Source organism: Silene latifolia, chromosome 11, assembly GCF_048544455.1.
Source record: "Silene latifolia isolate original U9 population chromosome 11, ASM4854445v1, whole genome shotgun sequence".
NCBI classification, from domain to species: domain Eukaryota; kingdom Viridiplantae; phylum Streptophyta; class Magnoliopsida; order Caryophyllales; family Caryophyllaceae; genus Silene; species Silene latifolia.
In genome coordinates this window covers 136,332,634-136,357,809 of record NC_133536.1, presented here as the reverse complement: position 1 = coordinate 136,357,809, position 25,176 = coordinate 136,332,634, and the positions used below count along the sequence as shown (strand labels likewise).

The 25,176-nt window shown below is 36.5% G+C and overlaps 1 non-coding gene across 1 annotated transcript; it reads right to left on the bottom strand.

Moving 5' to 3' along the window:
- Positions 1-20,017: 20,017 nt before the first annotated feature.
- LOC141615729 (small nucleolar RNA R71) lies at positions 20,018-20,124 on the bottom strand. Its single transcript, XR_012530132.1, has one exon. It is a non-coding gene; the product is annotated as a small nucleolar RNA R71 (small nucleolar RNA).
- Positions 20,125-25,176: the final 5,052 nt, after the last annotated feature.

The following is a 25,176-nucleotide window of genomic DNA, read 5'->3' as shown; positions in this document are numbered from 1 at the left end:
TTCGCGTGATTCCGACTGCCACCACACAAACCACCGCCTAAGGCCACCCACAACCACCCATTACACTCGACTCTTACCCCTGGTACCAACCCTAACTCCGTCCAGGCATGGGTCAGACTACATGGTGGTCAATTCCGTGCAAACCGTGTTCTAACATTGCTATAAACCCATATTCGAATTCCATCCAACCACTGCCAAACTCACCACCTTTAACCGCCCTTGACCAGCCACCCAACCCAGGTCCAGGTCTGTCAAGTCAAAGAAAAGGGTTCAAAACCCGTGTTCAATTAATTCGGTGCTCCCTTAAACCACCCTCAAAAACACCCTTTGAACAACCCTTTCTCGTCGGTCAATGGTGGTCAACGATGGGTCCGGTAAATCCCTGGTGTCCCACGGTCAAGGTGATAGTCTCGGGTCGGTCAACGGTTATCTATTTAACGAGTTATATTAGTCTTAAGGCGGGTATGTTATGAGACGATTAGAAAATTACCTTGTGACGATCTTCTAGCTAGTTCTTCCTTCTCTTTTCTCTTATTCGTATGTGAATTATTTGTGCTGTTTTATGATCAATAAAGTTTATTTATATAGGTAGGTCATAGGTATAAGGAAGCAATTAGGAAACTATATAATTCCCATATTATTTCTATTATACAAATACGATTATTATCAGGATTTATTATACTTATTATTTTATTATTAAACCCCGCTTCAAATCCCGACAAGTAATCAACCAATTTACGCAACATATATAGTTGACCCAAGCCCTATAGCACATGACCCAACTCCAATCCCGTCTTTTATCATTTTATTTATTTAATTATCGTCTTATAACAAATATTATTATTATAAATACAATTACTATTATTATTACTATTATTATTATTATTATTATTATTATTATTATTATTATTATTATTATTATTATTATTATTATTATTATTATTATTATTATTATTATTATTATTATTATTATTATTATTATTATTATTATTATTATTATTATTGTTATCGTATTACTATTACTATTATTATTATTATTATTATAACATAATAATCAATCACTATTACCATATAAATTATCGTATGTTATTATTACCCAATTACCATTACGACCCATTACTCTATTATTCTATTATTTTATTATATCCTTCCGTCTTATTCACAATTATTAATTATAACCGTCATAATCAATTATTCGAATTACCTAAATTAGTTATATAAACTTCACTAAACTACGGGGTATTACAATTTAGCATAAAATTGAGCATGTCCATACATATTATAATGCTGCATTTTATTTATGATTGTCATTTTTTTTTAATTTTATATAATTCTACTTAGTATGGCCTTAGTTTTAATTAATATTACCCAAAATGTATGGGAATATCGATTCGGTTGTAATTTTGTGATCTCGTATCACCAATTTGTAATTTAATAGATTTATTTTATTTTATTACAAATGTATAATAGGAAATTATGTAATTCATTTTGTAATTAATTATTCCGGAGTTCCTTGAAGACGGTGCCACTCGAGAAGGGGATCCATCAAAGAAAATGTTGCCTTGAAATACGTGCCAAGACCGAAGTTCAAGGGACCAAAGGAGTTGGTTTCCGAATTTGTAATAGTTTATTAGATTTACTATTTTAGGAAGGCCATACTAGGAGTTTATTTTTATGCTTTGCATTTTATTTATATGTTGCATGCATCGCTAAATCGCCATAAGTAAACATGCATTTTAATCGAGTTTATCGACCGTGTCAATTACAATTATCGTAGTTCACCGCTTTAGTTTACTTAAAACGTGATAGATAATAAATTGACATGACCTCTCGCTAAAATAAACAATTGAGACTTAGCCTTACGAAAAAGTACAAACCATGAAAACCTATTTCGTGAGGGAGTGCACTCAGCCACACCGGGGTAAAAACCTTGTTACGTAGGGGAAGTGGGTGATAAATGTCTATCCACCGAATTCATGTTGATAAGGGATGAATAGGCTACCCCATGGCCAAGTTAATGTGAATTTGGATCATGGACACATTTATTTGAAATTTGGATTGAGCTCAACGGAAGTATTCGCGATCGTAGTCGCATGTGTTCCGGGCTATAGATAAATATTAGAGTAATTTTATCGACCGAGAGTTCTCAAAGTTGAATCGATTAAAGAGTTAATCCACCGAGTTATATTAATGAGGGATGAATCGGCTACCCCGTGCCCAAGTTAATATGAATTTGGATCTTGGAATCATTTATCATAGTTGGGTAGAGGTCACTATATAAATGCTTTACTTGTTGTTTACAAGTATTAATAAAACGATGAATGTTAAGTTTTCCACTATTCTGTTATCATATTGTTCTATTTCTTTACCTCAATTTATATACGATATCATTTCGTTTTTAATTCAAATCTCCATTAAAACATCGTAACTAAAGACAAATATGAATTTTCTTCTAAAACCTCGTGTTATCCATTGGAAGAATCTCTTGTGAAGAGTATAGATAAAAGTTATTTGTGATCATAAGGGTTTTTGATTCTTGACTAACATATCTACTTACAATGAATTGTTTCTCATATGCTTAATTGAGTTAAGTACCTTGAAACGTTACATCATTTTGGTAACTAGATTTGTTGGAAATCAAAATTGACCAAAATGCCGCAACCACTTCAATGAAAGTTTTAAGACTAAATAAACGAATGAAGAGTAGTCTTCATGAATTTCAATATTGCTTCTCTTAGCAAAGACTCATTGAAATGAGTGAGAGCATTCTCTTAAACCGTTAAGAAAAGGATGACGTTTAAAGAAGTAAAATTAGAATGGAATTGATACAAGGTAATGTTAAAAGTAAAGTTATTGAGAATAACGATACTAAACCTATCAATCCCGACCAATAAAGTTTCCATTGTCTTAATTGTTGGACGCTAGAAAGGAAACTACCCCAAATTATTGAAGAATCAACAAGTTAGTTGTGGGACATCTAATGGGACCTTCTTCTTTAAATGTTTATTTGATTAACATAAATTTTGCTAGTACTACTTCGTCAATATTAGAAACCAGTGGAGGTTTTCATCATTGTATTCGATACATAAGATGATTAGAATATGACGACTAGCAACAATGATGTCGAGAGATAGAGTCATTGTGTACTCAATCTAGTTTTGGGTTTATATTTATACCTTAATTATGACTATTAAGTGAATAAACTCTAGATAAAAATATAATTTTGTTAAGATACAAAAGAGGTTTCACTTTTGTGACCCTATACACCACGATTTGATGTATGGCTAGCCCATTATCAAGGTGATTATATTCTAAACCAAACTAGAATAATATATCATGTAGATGATGCAAGACTCAAATTGGTAACCCAAGATTAAACCTTAAATTCTCAAATGATGAACGCAAAGAGTTATCGAGTACTCTTGAAACCATTAGATTGTTAATGTTATATGCGTATCTTGTATTCAAAGCAAGATATCTCGTGCTTTTTGGTTGAATAGGAGATCGAGGTTGTAAATCATTGATACAGAATAGGTTGATCATTTTCTTTTACCATCAATTTAAGTTGACACCAATATGTTTACTTAATAAGGTAAAAAGAGAAATATTTGAAGGAGTTCAAAGAATTCCATGAATCACGATTAAGTCGTGATGGGATTATCAAAGTGAAGACTTTGATATAAGCTAAATGAAATGTGATATAGTATCACAAGTTAATCTCTCTTAACATACATTATGGAATAATGAGTGGTTGGATAAGAAATCAAACCCTATTTGATATGGTTTGGACTTCAATCAAGTTACTTTGAGTTACTTGATCCTTTTGGTGATTTTATCATTTTGTCTAAATTATTTTTCCACTAAATCTAAAACGAATCATATGAGATATGAAATGGTAGGGTACCATGTTTGTAAGTTTTCAAAAGAAACAAATCCTTACTATAATCACGAGTACAACGGGTTTACGGCTCGTGAAGCTGTCTTTATAGAATACAAGTTTATTTCTAGAAGACAGCGTGGGAGAAATTATTCAAGAGCCACAAAAGAATTGTATGTCACAAGAAACTGGTCTTTCTTGGCTACATGAGACGTTTTGTACGTTTTGTGTAAGACGTTGTTTATTCAAAACCTAGGAGGTTAAAGTCATCACTTGTCGAAGATGATGAATTCATGTTACTTTTAAGAAAGTAAAGAGCTTACAACTTACAAAGAAATTATTTGATTCAAGTTAATTACTTCTGGAAAGTAATGAACATATGACTTACATGAGAATGTTTAAGTCACAACTCAATACAAGGCTTAGAGCCATGAAAATCCGAAATAAAAGGCTTGATTAGTGACAAAGGGTTTTACACTAATAAATAGAGATTTCAAAGCTTGATTGGTAGCAAAGGGTTTTGCACTAGTTGAGAAGCTTAAGTCTAAGGATTGTATTTCATTATGATGAGATATATAGCGAGTGAATCCAAAAACCCACTCCTTCAAAGAAGAAATGTATTCGATACATGATATGAGTTTTGCAATCCTAAGATAATGTGCAACTTAAGAGATGGTCTTGAGTAGGACATAAATGAGTTGGAATCAATGATTTGATCATGGTATAAAAATTTTCCCGATAAGTCGAGAAGTTGTGTTTATACGTGAAGTTTAGTGGGAGTTACGGAAATTTTAATTAGTCTAATATGTGGATGACATATTGATCATTGGGAATGATTTAAGACTTTTGGAGAAATATAGTACATCTTTAATATCCAGATTTGTGGAGATAAATCCACATGATATTAGCGTCGAATAAGAAGTCTTATGTTGATAAGATTCATGATTAGTTCAATTAAGTTGAACATATTTGATTGATTCCATTTGCTTCTGCTGCCGGATCAATTAAATAGGAAATGATGTATAACACTTCATATACTTTGAGTATGATGAATTGTTTCAAATCGAATTTAAGTAATATTTACCAAGTAAGCCATAAAGATTACCCTTAAGTGCTTGCAGAAGCATTAAGGATGTAAAACAAAGTGTTTTTGATGCAATTTTGTGTAAGGGTGTTACACAAATGACAATTGACAATTGAGATTGCGCATGGGTTCCGACAAAACCAAAATTAAAACACATTAGGATGGTTAAGATACCATTGTGGCTATGTTATTTAAGAAATAGATTTTCTAGAATCGTTCTAGGCAATAAAGAACAATGGGAAATATTTACAACGGAAATTGAGTACACTTGCAATCATGAGATGTGTAAGAGGATGGATCCCGCACACTGTGAAAACAATTGGAGCTATTCTAAGGCTAGAAAGCCTATGTCTAGATTGGATCTAGACACGTACTCAGAAATTTTTGTAATACAAATGTATACATTACGAAAGGAAAACAAGTATGTAGCAAGGTTGAGCAGCGAGTTGCTAGGACCTACTTACAATGCCTATTCATAGGCTAAACATGATGAGTCATGTTATTTCAATTGAATTGAAATGAACAACTACATATAAGATCAAATTAGATTATAGAATATGAAATAGTAATCAGGCATTGACTATTCATATGTGATAATCGCATTTGTCGTTCGAGTTTTTACTTTAAAAACTCTTTTCTTGTACTTTGTTACATCCAAACGGGTTGTATGACAATTTTGAACCCCGTTAAAGTGAACCCAGATTAACATGGTATTTGCCCATAGTCACTTGTATGAGGTGACGTCTCGAAGTGACTAGAGTGTGATGCGATTGATGGCATGTTCAAGTGCCATAGAGTCATGTGAGATGACTAGTCGATCACATAGGCAGACTGTTGGGAACACTCTGTCGGGCAGTAACCGCTTATAGAGTTCTGGAAAATTTATAAAGCCTGGTCGTGGCGAGAGCTACTATAGTATTCTAATGAGTCGATTCTTCTACCTAAAGACTGTTCGCCTAAGATGGCACAGTTTCAGATTAACTTTGATTTATGTTACTACGACCTTCGTAAATGGGGTCAAATGGGCATATTTTGGGTTATGATGGTTGTGGCTAGTCGAAGGGAATAGTGCGATAGGAATTGTCCACCTCTTTGTCAGGGTTATAACAATATCTCAGGGCCACTCGAGGAGTAATGAACTGGAAATGCGTGGCCACGCTCGGAAGGTATCTATGGTAGATAATTCCGGTCAAATAAGTTATTCTCCAGATCGAGGAAACCACTCTCGATATGATCACATTCAAGTACGACCCGAAAGACACCTTGCATTGAGTGGGAGATAGTAATAGGACAAGATAATTGGTGACGCACACTTGTCGAGGACAAGTGGGAGATTGTTGGAGTGTACCCGACAATAATGCGATCACAATTGTCGATCATGATGATCACATGTTTAAATCTCATTTTTAAGAATACGTAAGGGATGATTCATTTTATAGTCAACTGATCAACATTAATCGGTAACGATTGGCTTGCTAGAGTTTGACGTTATCACGTGGGGACGGTGGTGGTCAGTTGATCCCTTAAGGTCACACCTAAAGGATGATGCCCTAATCTGTAAAGTTGATTAATTGTATGACGATACAAGTTGATAAATTCCTTAAAATTGAACAATTCATTAATGAGAGAGAATATTGATATGTTGATGTAATGGGATTAAATAAGATTTATTTTAGTAATAAAAATGCTTTATTACTAAAATTGCTTATTGTTTGAGAAACGATAGAGATAAGAATGAATGGTTAATTATAATTACAAGATGTTGTGAATTATAATTAAATGACCCATTTTATTTATGTGATCAAGTATCACTAGTCAATTTGTTGAATGTAATTTAATTAATTTATAAAATGATATTTATGTTATAAATATGCATTAAAATTAATTAATAACATGTAACATACTACATGTGACATATTGTGTGACAAATGACAAATTGACAAAATAAAATGGTAGTCCATTTTATGAATATGGACCGAAATAAAGAGGGTTTGGTGGATGGTGGTAGTTTATTTTAATAAGCTAAAATAACACCATCGTGACACTACTTACCTAGCCTTACATGCCTAAGGTTTAGATAAGAACAAAAGTAAAAAGGGAAGGACCATATATTGGTCCTCCACCTCCCCATAATCGTGCCCCCTTTTTGTTATTAGAGAACTTTTGTTCTCTACTCATTCAACACATGCATGTTCATTCATTTCACATGCATCTTTCTCTCTACTCCTTCATCTTTTCTCTAAAACTTGAGAAATCTTGATTCAAATTGTTCAATCACATTACTAATATTATTACTGTAATATATGAGTATTAGTAATCAATTTTAAGGTAAACTACTAAACAAATATCTAGCACATATTATTTAGTAGAGATATGGGATAATCTTGGGTGCAATCAAGAGGAGTGGCTTCTATACTTGAAGTCTTTGGAGGATCATCCTAATATATTGAAAGCTCAAGAACAAGTGAGGTGGGAGACTTCACTTGTGCCCAAAATATCCGAAATATGAAATGTAAGGAACCGTTATTCTCCTTACTCTTGTATTTGTTTTGCATGTATAAGATCCTTAAGTTTTTATGACCAAAACTTTAAACTAAAATATGTGATATTTAAAATATGATTTCCTTCAGATGGGTGAACATGATATAGTGAGATTGAAAGTTGTGGTTTGAAACATGATTGCTTTGCCTAAGCATAATTTCATTGCTTGGCTTTATGATAGGGGGAGACTACTAACTAAGGACAGATTGATGAAGTTTGGAGTCCTTAATGATGGGAGTTGCGAACTGTGTGGTGGGGCTGATGAAACAAGGGAGCATTTATTCTTTGCATGTCTTTTCAGTTGCAGATGCCTACAATTGCTAGGGAGCTGGCTTGAAGTGGATATACAAGATCAGGATACATTAGAATGGTGTAGAAATATGAGGATTAAATCTTTGATGCAGAAGTAGTTGATTATTGCTGCAATTCTAGCATTATTATATGAGGTTTGGTGGTGTCGTAACAAATGCATGGGGGGATATGATGGTTAGTCAACCTCAGGTAGTTGTTGCTCAAGTTCAACAGTGCATTCGAAGTGCAAGCAGCAGGAAACTTTGGACTACTCAACATAGAGTGGATGATACATGGTGTGCAAGGATTGGCATCAATTTAAGTACTTAAGATTAGCCTTGTAACATGGTTTGAATGTTTGTAAGTTGTCATATCTGAATATGGTGTCGTAAAATAGTAGTGATGTACTTCAACTTTGATATTTTAATATATGAATTAACATTTCACCGAAAAATAAAATGTTGGTCATTGCATGTGTAACACCCCTAATTTCCATAATATATTTCTTTATTTTATTTTCCCATATTTCATATTTTATTTTCCATGAAAATATCCTTCTTTTATTTTATGGGCTAATCTAGCTCGAAATTAGGTGGAAACCCACTTTGTTCTTGGGTTCCACGTGTGTTTGGAATATATGGGTGAGTTTTGGGCCTATGCATGGAATAAACCCATGAGATTTTCTATAAATAAGAAGGGAAACCAAACCCTTGCTTTTCTTTTCTCATAATTCTCAAAACCCCAAACTTAGTTTCTCTCCTCTCTTCTCTCCCCTTGTGCCATGTGCCTCCACCCTCTCTAGGGTTTTGTGCCGCGCCTCTTTCCTCCTCCTTTCATCATCTTTCGTGCTTAGATCGATCCTACTTCTTGGATCTATCTATCTTCTTCGTAACTTTTATGTTTGTCGCATAGTTTTTATAGTTTATATATATAGTTAGTATATTTATTAGATTCGTTATCTTTGGATGTGGATGATTCAATAAAGGCGTGGAGACCGCACCTGGAGAAGACGTTTATATCGTTGAAAACGATCTCTAGGATTATTTGCTTAAAAAGGTAACTAGGTGTTTCTCTTTTAATTGTATTTATGCCAATTTATGTAATTAATGTGATTTAATGATTGATTTGTATGATTGGTACATGTTTGATTGTTTATTATCATGTTAATTATGTTTTCGCATGCTTGAATATGTTTTAATGTATTAATTATATATCATATGTTGTTTATGCGTTAAATATGGGTGTCATGATTGCAATTAAGGCTTATGAATAAACCCTAGTGGCTGCATGATAGGTGGCCAAGGGTGCTCTTAAAAGTTATATCTAAAGCTAGTATAACCTTGATGATGATTCTGAGTGTTATAGCTAAAGTTAGTACAACTTTGGGTTGTTGCTCTAGTTATGGTTGTTTGAGTTATAACCTTGGAAATATGAATTCAAGATTATAGCCGAATCTACTATAACATTAAAGTACGAGTTAAGGTTATAGCTGGAACTAATATACCCTGAGATTTATGGCTCAAGGTTATGGTCGGAACTAGTATAACTTTGAGTTTCGTGTCAAGGTTATTGTTGAGGCGAGTATAACTTCAAGTTATATATGTTGAAGTTATAATAGAGGTTACTATAACCTCGCTTCCATAGTTCGTGATATGACTAAGGTTACTATAACCTTGGTTGCTTATGCTTGCTTCACATGTTGTGTTATGTTCAGTTATTAAATGACAATGTGTACATGTGTCGTTGGTTACTCTTGTTCATGTTTTGGTAGGGCGGTCAGTTAAACTGTTCTACTATGTTAAGTCGTGATGTTATTCACGCATGAGTTGTATAGTCAGTTAAACTGTGCATTTTCATGAGTTGGATAGTCAGTTAACATGTTCTTCTCAGTTGAGTCGTGATGTGGTTTACGCATGTTGTGTGCAGTCAGTTAAACTGTGTATTTGTTTTTTGGCTGGTCGAATAGATGATGGTAGTATCAGCTAAATACTATTGGCATGAAGCAAGAGCTTCTCTTTGGAGGTTTATTGGTCTATGTTCGGGGGTGGCCAGATTTGTCAGTTAAACGTTCTGGGTCCCGAGTGTCGTTCGATGTACAGTTAATGCATCGAGAGGTCTGGCCAGGTCTTAGGCATATAGGAAGTGGTGATACGCTATACATAGTACCGTGAAGTATCAGTTAAATACTTCACAACCGATGGTTCGTCAGTTAAACGTTCCATCTGCTAGTTCATCAGTTAAATGTTCTAGCGGCGTTTGCTCTATTCGTTATGCTTTGTTGCTAGATTTGTGCCTTATGTGTTGTGGATCGTGTCTAATTTGGTTTGTAAGTCATGGTCTAGTAGTTGCATATGGTCTAAGTTCATATATAGTCTCGTTCGTCTAGTGTAAAGAGTATCATGAGTAGTAAGTCTGAGTTTGACATTCATGAGTATAGATGTTCTCGCATATTTACTGGTTTTGTATTTTAATTATGAATAATTGTTAGTTATATTCAATTGTTGTAAACATGACTAGGAGAGCATCTAGTTACCCCCGGCTAATTGTCGACCCCCCCATTCTCAAGTTGTTCAGATAACTGCTGTTTTGGATGATATCTTGCTGGGGAAGTACTGTGCAGCGAGAGGAATAATAAAATAGGAGTTTGCTTTATGTTTTAAGAACCTTTGAATAATGTATTAGTTTGTTTTGGATTTAGTAGCGAACCAGATTGGTTCCGCCACCTTGACCCTTTTATCAGTATTATACTCTGATGTTTAATAATAATGGCTTCGATTCTTTCTTTGCCAAGAGTTGTTTTAGAACAAGATGTTTAATGAACACTATCACTCTGAACCCAATTAGGTAATATCAAAAATTATCCAATGCATAAACAATGGCATGAAGCTCGTTCTGCGTTGTATCGTAATTAACTTGAGTAGCATCCATGGTCTTACTTACGTAATAGATGGTGTGTAACGCCCTTCCATCCCGTTGGCCAAGAACCGCGGCAATGGCATCATCACTTGCATCATACATTAGCTCAAATGGAAGCTCCCACTATGATAATGAAGATAATGATGACAAAAGCACGTAATTCTCTTTGGTATAAAAGTAGCTACCCAGGAAGTTTTGCGAGGGCTTTGATATTTGGTTCAACCATGTACAACTTAGGTTGAATACAAAGGCATTTGAGAGCATAGAGGAGGCTAAAAACGGTGGAATAGGAAAGGGTTAAAAATTAGGAAAACAACTTATTTAAGAGTATAAATAATAGGGAAATTAGGAAAAACAAGCCCAATGCAAAAAGGCAATACGAAATAGAGTAAATTAAAATAAGAAATATTTTGTAATATTTCGCATATCACAGTAGGTGAGGCAATCGCTTCTACCCATTTCGAGACGTAATCGACGGCAATAAGAATGTATTTGTTACAACAGGAAGAGATAAAGGGGCCTTGATAGTCGACCCCCTATACATCAAAGATTTCTACCTCTAGTATCCCTTTTTGTGGCAATTCATTTCTCCAAGATATGTTCCCCGTTCTTTGGCAAGAATCACATTGAAGTATATATTCTCAGGCATCCTCAAACATTGTTGGCTAATAGAGGCCCGACTGTAAGACTTTGGCAACTGTCCTTTTTGCTCCGTTATGAATGACAACCATTGAGAATTTCTTGAACCTCTCGTTGTGGCACACATTTGAAGTATAAACCATTACTAAACTCCTTTTATAGATTGCGATCGTCCCAAAAACATCGTTTCACTTGAAAGAAGAATCTCTTTCTTTTGTGGTGATTTAAGCCCGGAGGAAAGATTCCTTCTACAATATAGTTTGCTAAATCAGAAAACCATGGGGTGGTTTGCCTCTAGAGTTGGTCATGGATAGCCATTACGATGTCATTGAAGAAAGAATCGTTAATGGTGAAATCTTCTTCACTAGCGTCAAATCGGATTCTACATAAATAATCCGCCACTACATTCTCCGCCCCTTTCTTGTCTCGTATCTCTAAATCAAACTCTTGTAATAGCAATATCCACCTTAATAATCATGGCTTCGATTCTTTCTTTGCCAAGAGTTGTTTTAGAACAAGATGTTTAATGAACACTATCACTCTGAACCCAATTAGGTAAGATCGAAACTTATCCAATGCATAAACAATGGCATGAAGCTCGTTCTACGTTGTATCATAATTAACTTGAGTAGCATCCAAGGTCTTACTTATGTAATAGATGGCGTGTAACGCCCTTCCACCCCGTTGGCCAAGAACCGTGGCAATGGCATCATCACTTGAATCATACATTAGCTCAAATGGAAGGTCCCAATTTGGAGATTGAATGATTGGCGCCGAGATCAAAGATTTCTTAATCCTATTATAAACTTAAATTCACTCATTAGTAAAGTTGAAAGGGGCATCTTTAAGCAACAGTTGAGTGCGAGACTTGGCTATCTTTGAAAAATATTTGATAAAACGCAGTAGAATTCCGTACAGGCGAGAAAACTCCTCACTCCCTTGATGTTAAAGGGGGGAGGTAATTTCTTTATCACTTCAACTGTCATACTACGCATTTCTGGACCTTGGGTACTTGGTCGAGTGGGTTGTACTCGACCGAGTAGGTGGCTAGTGTGTTTTTGTCAGGTTTTTCCGTATGGGTCACTCTACCGAGTCAGTGAGGCACTCGATCGAGTATTGTGTACTCGGCCGAGTGCTCGATCTGGTGTCGTGTTTTGTGCGGTTTGATTAGAATGATTCGGGAGTAATATAATCATATAATCAGTTTTCGTTAATCATTTCTAACCCTAAAACATTTCTCTAAACACTCCCTAATCACTCTAATCATCAACCTAGCAAGGATCTAGCTTTCCTCGTCGGATTTCACCTTACGTCGTGTCAATTGTTGTTGTAACACCCTCATTTATCTAGGAGCCCTTAGCAAGACTTTCCCAGATAATTAAGACTGTTACCATCTTGGTGTCCCGAGGCAGTGAATAACAAAGTAACAAATCCAAAGTACTTTATTAAAATATAACTTTAAAAGGTTTTGTTACAGCTGTACTAAAAGACTAACTTAATATAACTTACAAAACTTGCATCGGAAATGATAAAGGCTAAAACATAAAGTGAATAAAGTCTAAACTAAGTGAGCTAGATGCCTAAGTCCTTCCATGCTCTCATACCCGAGCTCCCTTGCACAGCTAATCAACTACCTGTCATTATCTTCTTCCATGACGGAAACGGTAATTTAAAGGCACATGAATCGACACAAGTAAACCTATGATCTTAAAATAAATAAACAGAACAATATGTAATATAAAAAAATATAACAAAACACAATAGATATCAAGGCTCACGACCTCATTGTCACAATCATTAATCACTAGTCTTTTGCCAAGGCTCAGAGCCCAAGCTCAACCACGCCATGTGGACTTGCCACGCCAGGTTCAGAGCAAACTTCGAACACCATATCCTGCCTGTCCTATCCATTCCAAGGTCCACGACTTTTCCACATCCCCGTGCCTGGCCAATCCAATTCAGGTCCACAGCCGCAGCCACGCCTGACTTATCCAATTCACAATTATCTCACAATATTGGTTTCAACACATAAAAACCAAACTTAAACAATTCAGTCAGTAACATAAATAACTGCGAAATATTTTAATGACCACAATGCCAAGCTCCTTATATGCGAAATACAATAACAAGCCAATGCCAATGCAATACGGTAAAAATCAACCACTACACTTAAGCCACGGTCATCAACCGGCACGTTACCCATATTCGGCCAAACAATCAGTTTCACAATTCCTTTATCAATTTCCAGCACAAAAGATTAATATCATGCAAATAATACATAATTAACTTAAAAAATTGCACATAAGATAACCCCGCAGTTAATTGTTGAGTAGCTAGCCTACCTAATTAGTAATTCCAATAAAATTTAGCAGCGAAGTCCAATTTGCAGCGTCCACCAATAAATCTGTCACCTAATAAATAATAATACTAATTACCAACTAGATAATTACGTAAAACAATTATACTAATTATAAACTAATTATATTAATTACATTCTTAAGTAAATTTCATAATTTAGAACCTGTCTCAACCAAAAGTAAACCCCCAAACCTACGGTTTAACCCACGTTGAAACCCCATAAACCAAACCCCGACAACCCGTGTAAAATGCCCCAAACCCGACAGCAAACACGGTCTGCCACCAGCCCCACCGTGTGTCTGCACCACCAACTACCCGACCACCCACCATACACCACCTACACCATCATAACACGGCAGGAACACCACGCCCTAGAAACACCCACACACGACACCTACAACAATAACAACAACATACGACACAAGTAGCCTAAAGCCACCACACGCCACCAGCAGCCACCAACATGGTCTCCTCTGACCCACGGTGGTTCCACAAGCAGCGCATCTTCCCTAGTCATGGTCCTAGTCGAGTCATGGTAGGGTTTGAGTTACAGAGCCAACACGGTATAACCCATAAAACCAACAACAATCCAAACCCATTCGAAATTCAGCAACCTACAACCCAAGGCACCACCTCTAACCACCTCAACCCACCACGATAGCCGACGTTACTCCTACATCCAACCCAACCCAGGTCTAGGTCAAAACGACTCAAGACAAGGGTCAGAACCTGTGTACACACACGGTTAAAATACCAACATTCAACCATGACAAGTACTAGCATAACCCCCTTCACCGCTGGTCACTCGTGGTCAAACGAAGGTCCGGTCAACCCTTGGTGGTCCACGGTTAAGGTCTCGATAAGGCTAGGTCATACGGTGGTCCAGTTTACAAATTATACGAAGTAATTACGAGATGAGTTATAGTATGAGATGGTCTTACCTTTGAGATGATAATTACTTTAGTTCTCCTTCTTCTTTCTTCTAGATCTCCTTTTATACTCTTTTGCTAATTTATTGTGTTTATGAGTGAATAAGGTTTATGGTGAGGCTCTCTCCATATATTTATAGTAGTAGGTTTGAGGTGTAGAGAAACAACTAGGAAACTTCCTATTATTATTATTATTATTATTATTATTGTTATTATTATTATTATTGTTATTATTATTATTATTGTTATTATTATTATTATTATTATTATTATTATTATTATTTTATATTGTTTATGAGATATCTCATTGGGCAGTAAGTGTCATTTTCTTTAATTCTTTCCGTCTCGCAACATAATTCCGTAAAATATAATATAAATCAATATAATTAATATAAAATAAATTTTCTCATTTACCATTGGCCAGGACGTTAAAATATGGGGTATTACAGTCTTCCCTCCTTAAAAAGAACTTCGTCCCGAAGTTCACCTACACTTAAAGGTACTCCATATAAAACAACACGTACATGCTATCATTATATTTACTACCAACTACACTTTGCACAAGAAAAGACAACAACAAAAAGGTAGTATTATAATATATCCCCCTTAAAGGAACTTCGTCCTCGAAGTTCGAGACACACATATAAGCAACTACATCAATAAGAAAGGTAAAGTCAAATATATGTATCTAAAACTGAGAACACCAAGACAACAATTATAACTCAACAAGACTTCTTTATTATCAAAGTGTTATCAAATGTCAAAACTTAATGAGATTTTAAAATCTTACCCCCTTAAATTAAGGTAACGTTCCCGTAACCTTGGCCGCTAATGAAGACACTACACCGAGCTCAAAGACAATAATAAAAATTAGCACAATCGTTCATTTAACAAAATTGGTAAATACAAATTACTCGTATTAACATAAATCACAACACACTTTATAATCTAAACTTTTACATAAATTTTCAGCTATACTTACAAAACTAAATTCTGCAATTGATATATTAAACTTATTAATGCAGCTACATAGCATCCATAACCACAGATCATAATTCAACTTCTAATTAACTTTGAGAAAGATAAACACATCACGTGAATAAATAATAACAGTATTGATTGCATATCCTATTACATAATTACGTTTACAACAATTCTAGTATTATCTTACTCACTAACAATCTTGTCACTTGTGTTATAACACATATTACCCCAACATTCTAATCATAAGATCATAAGCTAGTCATTAAATTCATATTATCATATATTAAGGTGTTACTCCGACTGTACAACCAACACATAATCAACTAGTCCTATACTTTACTATTCTCTTGAAACTCATATTAGACAGCAACAAGTTATCTGTGGCTAAATCAATTAACTCTTTAAAACATAGAGATTACACAGCATACACTAACCAAGCAAATGTGGTCTCATACTAATACATCACACTACCTAACCAAATATACATATTATAGGTTCATGATAGTAACAACGTTTATTTTTTTTAGTTCTGAAAAGAAAATAAATTTTATCCTCACATATACGGCTCATGTAGAGACAGCAAATAAAACATATCATTCAAATGTCAAGGTTTAGATCTCAACTTCCTTGTCAACAAGTATAACATATGATAATCTCGCAGAAGGAAACACCAATAGTAACAATACCAGGATTTAGTTCAAATATCATCATTTCATCATATACATAATCAATTAAACTTGCACAGTCAACTCCATCTTTATCTAATTAAGATTCATGTTGCCTATATAAGCACATATTACATAACATCATGCCAATAGAATTACCAAATAAAATTTTCATTTTTACCGCGTATCAATGAACATAATATATATGATTCTATCATTAACATCATGAAAGCACACTATTAGAGTATAATAGTAAGGTCGGTGTAACGATAATGCAACTTTTGTTAAAATCTTGTCATTAAATCAGACATTTACAATGTTAGAAAACATGTTCTAACTTTAAAAAATCATCAATAAATAACAGCTTAACTGATGTGACTCACATTTGTGCACATTTAATCCCCGAATTAGCCTCGTTCCTATACTTTCTAGTTCTTATTAGGGTCGTTTCTTATCTTTAGTTCCCTACTTTGCATATTCTTTGAGGTTTTATGTCCTTTGTAGGAGAAGATTGCTAGCCTTGCATTTATGGAGCAAAATGGAGCTAAATGAAGTGCATCTAATGACCATGCAACAAAGAGGAGACCAATACTAAAGGCCTAAGCGAATAAATCAACTAGAATGAGCAATGATAAAGACCCCTACGACCCCTCAACGATCCCCACGGATCCTTAGGCAGTCAAAAGAAGAAGAAGAAAAGCTGACCCACAATCCGTGCGTCCCGAGCTCAAGACGAGCATCCCAAGCCACAATCCGGGCGTCCCGTGGTCAAGTCGAGCGGATCCCTGGGTAGCTCGAGCATACATCAAGGACAAGTCTGGCGGCTCTTTATGGGACTTGCAAGGCACTTATATCCTTCTTAGGGACTTAATCGTCATTTAAGCCTTTAGTTACCCTAATAATTGTACTTAGTATAAATACCCCATTGTGTTAGGGGATTGATCGTCAAGTTTAATCAAGTTCTTACCAAGTTTTAATCAAGTTAATTTACCAATTTAGTTTAGTAGATCTTATTAATCAAGTTGTATTTACTCAATTCAATATTAATCAAATCTTAAATCCTCTTTAATCATTCAAGTGTTCTTAGTTTTATTTGGGTAATTTGAAGACTATTTGGGATTTATTGAAGACTTGACAACTCTTCATCATTCATCAAGTGTTCTTCTATTATTCTTTGCTTATTATTTGGATCATCCTTAAGTTGGTATAATCTCTTTTACCCTTTGCTTAATTAATTATTGCTTTACTCAGTCACTATGTTTAACCTTGTTAATATGATTTACACCCTTATTAGCAAGTTTACCATGACCATAAGTGAGTAGTCTCCTAGCTAGGGTTATTGAGGGATTAGGTGAATTAAAACATGGGGGTAGATCCATACTTAATCTAATATGCTTTCATAAGATTGCTTGCTTGTTGTAGTTTCAACTTATACACATGTTATGCTTGATGAATTGCTTGATTGACAACCTTGCATGAATCTCTTATCCATTCAACAAGACTTGTAAGATATAAACTAACTCAAGGCTTGTTAGACCATGCCATATAGTTGAATAGGAAGAAACTAAGTCGACTTGTAGGTGTTATACAGTCTTGACCGACTCGGCTCCGGGACCCAAATCTTCCTAGGAATTGTAAGACATAAACTAACTCGATTCCATTACAACAATAATTTGCCTGCAACTATGTAAACATGTTTGTATGATCTCCACCATGAATCTCCTATAAACCCATGACACCCTAGTGCCTTAATAATTTGTTTACAAACTCTAGTTTTTTACTTGGTTTATTTTGCTTTTATTTCTTTACATTTCATTAATGAGTAGTTTAGCTTACAACCCTCAATCTCAACCCAATTTGTGACACCCTAAGACATATGTCACGTACTTATTCTTCTGGAAGAGAAATACGTGCGCCAATCGTGCCAAGACACTCGGCTTGGTGCGAGTCAGGCCTTCGAAATGATATCACTTGAGAATATTTGAGAGAGAATTGCAAATGTACAAGAGTTGCAGCGGAAAGATTGAATATTATTAATAATAAAGAGAGTTTGTACAATGCTTGAATGCGGAAATAAAGATTACAATATGTTTGCTAAATGATTACAGAGTTTGTAGATTGAATGCAAATTGAATTAATGAAAAGTGAGGCCTAATGCCCTATTTATAGATGCCCAAAAGGGGTGGTTGGTGTGAAGGGGTGCGATGCTGCTCCTCTTGGTAAAGGGTGTGAACAAGGGGATAGGAATCTCCTTGTTCCTCTTCAAATAGGCGTCCAAGTGAAAGGAAGGGAGTGAAGGGGTGCGACCTTCACTCCTCTTGAGTGTTGGCGGCAAGGGAGGGAGTGAACCATCACTCCTCTTCATGGTTGGCGGCAAAGGAGGGCGTGAAGGGGTGTGACTTCGTTGCTCTTCATGTTGGCGACAAAAGGAATGGGTAAGGGGGGTGTATATGTGTGTGAGAGGCATAATGGATTAGGATGATATGGGGGGGTGTATTTGGTATATGAGAGAGGGAATGGATAAGGATAGGAATGGATAAGGATAAGGTAAGGGGGATGTATGTGGACAAGGGACTTGGTTCAAGGCCCTAGGACACATCCCTTGGCGTATTCGCATCTACTCGGCATGGTTGGACTTGTGGACTCCGTAGTTGCTTGTCCAGCTAACCTCAACTTGAAATGAGCTGCCTCTACTGAGAGTGAGCTGAGTGAACTTGAGTGAGCTAGTAGTGAGCTAGAGTAAATTGTTATTGAGCTGCCCGGAGTTAGTATAGGCTTCGTATATGCGAGTATGCTTTGTGTGAGCTACCATAAGCATCCTTAAGGCATCACGAGAGCTCCAAATGAGCGAACCGTGACACATAGCTCTCTACAACTGATAACTTGATTCAATACCCGTCCTTTGGGATCCGACCATTACTTGCCACTCTACTAAGAGTAGTTAGTTAAGATTATAAATATTGTTTTGATTGGTTAGCTTAGACGACAAAGTTTTAAACCGAATCAAAAATGCCGCCGTTGCCGGGGACGGTGTTCAATTGAATTGTTATCATTTGTTGTTTTTAGTTGTATATTTCTTAACCTTGGGGAAGTCAAACTCCTCAAGGTAGTTTTAATTTTTTTCTAGTTTTTTGCTTTTTGCATGTCTAGGAGATCACAAGGTAGACCTTTGCCTATTGATCCCAAGATTGAAAGAACTATGACCAACATTAGAAGAACCGTTAGAGGGGCTTCAACAAGTTTGGGTATTGGAGAACTTGTGGACATTGGTGTTGTCCAATCGGATAGTATTAAGTTTACCAACCCTTTTGCAACAGAAGGAGATGAGAACCCAATTCAAAACCACCCACAAAATCAACTCACAATGCCTAAATTTCCAACTCATTCTGTACAAACTGAGGAGAACCTACCAAATGGTACTCCTACACCACCTCACTTAACCGGTAATTTCATTGCCAAATCCGCAATCATACAATTAGTTGAGAGAAGTCAATTTGGGGGGATGCCTAGTGAAGATCCTCATCTACATATGGAGACTTTTTGTGACTATTGTGATGCAATTTATCAAACCGGGGTAACTCAAGACCAAATTTGATGGGTTTTGTTTCCTTTTTCCATCGGAGCCGCAAAGCAATGGTTAAAGAGCCTAGACAAGGCTACCCTTGTAATTGATTCTTGGAAGAAGTTAGAACTTGCCTTCCACAAGAAGTTCTATCCTCCGGAGAAAACTAACATGTTGAGATCCCAAATCACTGGGTTCAAGCAAAGAGATGAAGAGTCTCTATATGAGGCTTGGGAGAGATTCAAGGATACATGTCGCTCTTGTCCTCATCATGGACTAAGTGAATGGTTCCTTGTTCAACAATTTTGGAATGGCTTATATGAAGACTCAAGGAATGTGCTCAACATGGGTTCTAATGGAAGATTCATCGAGGTTGATGACAACCAAACATGGGCTAATACCGAAGAAATGGCAGTACATAAATCTCAATATAGTAGGCCAAGGAAAGCTACTAGGGGAGGGAGGCATGAAGTTGACTCCGTCACACAATTGAGTGCCCAACTAAGTGCCCATATTGACACCATAAACTAAAAATTTGAGAAATCCATGGCCAAGCTTGATGAAGCTTCTCAATCACCCAAACAACATGTCAATATTATGGTGGAAACATCTTCAATCCCAAATGGAGTGTGTGGGAGTTGTGAAACCTTGGGACATGATCAACAGGAATGTAGGGGAATAAATGAGCAAGTGAATGCTTTCCAATCATACAAGAATGGCACCCCTTATTCTAACTATTACATTGAAAATACCAAATTCCACCCAACCCTCTCATACAAGAGCCAAAATATCCAAAACCCTCAACCCACATACACACCACCTCCAATGAGAAATACTACTCAAAGACCATACTAAAATTAACCCAATGACCAAGCTTTTGATGTTCAAAAAGCGCTCCTTCAAATGCAAAACAGCCAACAAGATTTATTTGCTCAAATCCAAAGGGATAGCCAAGACAAAGACACTACCATCAACAATATCCTTGCTCACTCAATTATCTCAATTGGCCTCTTCTAGTTCCCAAAGACAAAAAGGACAATTACCTCCTCAAGGTAATCCTCCTACAAGACGTGAAACGATCAATGCCATCCACTTGAGGAGTGGTACAAGATATAAGGGACCAAAGATGCCAATTGAAGAGAATATTGTTGAGGAAATGTCAAGCAAAGTGATGTGATTGAACCATTGAGGAGAAATCCTAAGGTGGTAGAAACAACTACCAATGACTCATCAAAGAAGAGAAATGAAGAGTAGGCCAAAGAAGTTTAGAAAGAGCCTATTGTGATTAGACTTCCATTCCCAAGTTGCCAAGCCAAACCCAAGCTTGATTAGCAACTTGGAAAGTCCATGGAGATTGTGAAGAACTTAGAGGTTTCTATACCATTCACGGAGCTAATCAACCATGTTCCGGTCTATGCAAAACACATGAAAGATATCCTTACCAAGAAGATGTCCATAAGGAAGTTGGAACCCATTTCCTTTACAAAAGTAAGTAGTGCAATTCTTCAAGGGGATTCCCCACCTAAGCTCAAAGTTTCGGGAAGCTTCTCCATTCCATGTACCATTGGTGATACCACAATCAACAAGGAACTATGTGTAATACTCCGTATTTATAAGTCTTGGGGTACTCTATCGAGTAGGCCTTACTCTGTCGAGTAAGGGTAAGTTGCGTTTTAGAAAAGTTTCTGACCTGTTGGGTACTCGATCGAGTAGCTGGGGTACTCGATCGAGTAGGGGGGTACTCGATCGAGTATCCTTGGGTACTCGATCGAGTAGCCGGTTTACGGGGGATGTTTTGTCGGGTTTTGTTAAATGATGTGAGATAAGTATAAAAGGTTGTCCGTCACTTTTCTTAGTTCTTTTATCTATTCTAAAACCTAAGTGAGGAGAAAAGGAGTTACGTAGTTTGTCTGTCATCGCATCATTAGCAAATCCCGGAGCTAGAGGTGTCGGATTTCATCGTTCTTTACACCGTTGTGTTCCTTGCGTCAAGGGTAAGTCCTACATACCAATTTTATAGCGTTTGGTTGACTTTGTTTAAACCCTAATTTTGGGATTGGGGGTTTTTATGATTTGTTGTGTTGGTAGTGATTATGTGATTATGTGTATAGGAGAAAGGTTCGTAGAGGAAAGGTTTTGAGACAGCTGCTAGATCGTCTGATGTTTGTGTTGCATTCCAGGTAGGATTTCCTACTCAGTATTAGTCCCATAATGGGATGATTGTTGATGTGTTGAGATTGATTGTTTGATATAGTAATTGTATTGTGACGGCTGTGATTGTGATTGTACACTGTTGATAGATGCAGACGGTTGTTGATATTGTGATTGTGATTGGTTGCCTATGGTTCTCGAGATGCGTTCTCGGCTGAGTGGAGTCACTTGCAAGAGTGGCTTCACGCCCTAGTTTCGCCCTTCGTGGAACCCGCCACGGAAGGGGATGTGCACATTAATGGGACAGGGTTATCGCTCGGTATGAAGAGCGGGGCTTAGGTGGGAACGGCTGCGGTCCCCCACTGGCAGGGCTGGTCCAGTGGACAGTCGGTGATTGAGATTGTTGGGATTGGTGTGGTTGTGTGTGTGTGTGACGGTTAAGCTGTCTGTTTATCTTATTGTTGATATATTGAATTGTGTGATTAGTACTGACCCCGTTTAAATGTTTTAAAAACTGCGGTGATCCATTCGGGGTGGTGAGCGATTATTGAGCGGTATGATATGACGCGTATGGGATAGGCGGGATGAGTCATCACGTGGCAGTTAGAAGTCTTCCGCTGTGTCAGACGGTGTCTTATAGCTTTGATAGTTTTAGCAGTAGACCGTCTGAGAATGTTGTATTTCAGTTTATTAATGTTGGTTTTGATCATGTAATCACTTAAACTATTTACTTTTAAATATGTTTCTTTATTGTCTTATGAATATCATTGCCTCGGGTAACCGAGATGGTGACATCCTTATACCTGAGTGGTCCTGGTAAGGCACTTGGAGTATGGGGGTGTTACAAATGGTATCAGAGCGACGATCCTGAAACCTGTAACCAATGAATCCAATGAATATAGGGAGTCAATTAAAATGAATCCGGGGTAAAGGTTGTAGGAGCTAATGCAAAGACTTGGGAGACGTCCTAAAGTCGCGAACTCGCCCTATAATTTTGAACCGGTCACATGGGATATGAGTCGGGATCGCTATGTGTTTACCTTGTGCTTTGTGTACCTATGGAGTGATGTGTGGCATGAATCAGTGGATGTATGTATGTGGAGAATAGGGAATGTGTAGAAGAGATGGTGATAATGTGATTTCGTATGTTGTTGGTTGAAAGCATGTTGCATGATAGTTGATTTACAATGTTGGTTGGAATTGTTAGAAATGTGTATGAGAATGATGAGTAATGTGTTGGAAATAGATGAATTGATTGGAAAAGATGGAGTAGCAATTGCATAAGAATATGAATTTTGTGATTATGAATATGTTTAGGTGACGAAGTGTAATTGTAATGTTGTTGTATTAGTAACATGGGAATAGGATTTGTAATGTATGAGAATGTTTTGTGTTACGAAAAGTTATAAAATTCAAAGCATGCGGTTAGTACATGACTACTGAGTTAAATAATATATGTGCATGATGGATGTTGTTGCTTGATTTTTGAAGATGGTAACATGAGATCAGCAATACTGGTTTTATGAGTACTGAGTCGTTTCGTCTACCTTGTTGTTGTTTAAGTCGTTTGGGAAGTAAAAATCAATAGTTGTGTTTTTCGATGATAAAGAGGTTGTCTTTAAACTGTTATAACTTGAGATGCGTAAATGATTTTAATGTGATTCCAATTGGAGGTGATAGCTTGCTCTTTTACGATTCTAACGATAGGTCACACGCCCAAAACGACCAAGAAATGAGTGAGTTATGACTGTTTTACGAAAACTGGACAGTGCTGAGAAATGCGTAGGTACTCGATCGAGTAGCCTTGGTACTCGATCGAGTAGGGGGGTACTCGATCGAGTACGTCAGTTACTCGATCGAGTGTCCCTGGTAATTTGTTTTACGTGCTTCTGATCTTCACCTACTCGATCGAGTAAGTCCATTACTCGATCGAGTGTCATGTACTCGATCTAGTGACCCCTGTTTTGGGTCATATGCTTATCTTTTGAATTCGTTGCATATTATGTTTAATTCAAAGTTATTATTTTGCTTCTTTATGCATTGTTTTACATGTATGTTGGTCTTGACGCGTAGGTTACCCAATCTTGTGGTGTAGTGAGTGGCACCTGTGGTGAGTATGAGTTCGGTGGGAGGACATGAGTTATACGTGGTTGTAATAGATAGTGGAAAAAGAAAAGGAAGATTGTTATGGCTTAATTGAGACATAGAGCATGTTTTCTGAGATGAAATGGGATGAGTGATATGAGTGTGTGTTGAGTAACGTAAAAGTAAGTGAATGTGGGCAATGGATGATGTGAGTCTAAGGAACGTGAGAATGAAAGGATTGAGAGTAAGGATATGGATAGTGACAACTTGAGATGTGTAAAGAATTATGGAGGGAGGTAGTTAAGAGCCGTGTGGGTTAAGAATATACATAATGGAAGTTCGTTCTAAAGGGGTTGAGAAGAGTGGTATATAGTGAACTTTGTGGAGACATGTCGCGGGGTGGAGATTTGGCTTTTTAAGAGATGAAACTATTGTGGGTTTTCCTTGGGCAATTAGCGGTATGAAAGGAATTTTGATTTCTAGAGATGTAAGAAGGGGGATGCAATTGTTGAACAGTAAACGTTGATTCTATGGAAGGATTAGTGGCAAGGGTGATTGATGACATAATAAGAGAATATTTGTGGTAAGAAAGAGTGAGATGATATCGATATGAAATAATTAGATGTGAGTTTTGGAGCAGTGAGAACGTAACCGGAACACTAAAGAGTTAGGTAGAAGTGATAAGGAGTTGAATGGTTAATTGATTTTGTAGATGTAAAGGAAACGAATGAGGGGAATAAAACTAAGAAAATGTTGACCGGAGTTATGTGATATAGAGGTAAGGAGTCGTCGAGATGTGTGCTACCAATCATGAGGATGTTAGTTAATGGTTATAGAGGAGTTTTGGGACAACATGATTAGTAATGAGTTTCGAGGAATTAAGGAAAGTAAGAAGTTGGTAGAATATTTGCATGATATGAGATTTTGAGTAGAGAGTTAGATAATGACACAATTAAGGATAATATTGGGAAAAATGTTGAGGTAGTGTTGTTGATGGATTTGATGTTCGTTATTTGGGATGCTAACCACAGATAGGAAAGAAATCGTGATGTTTAGAGATGAGTGTAAGAGGTTTGATGCCCGAACAGTAGTAG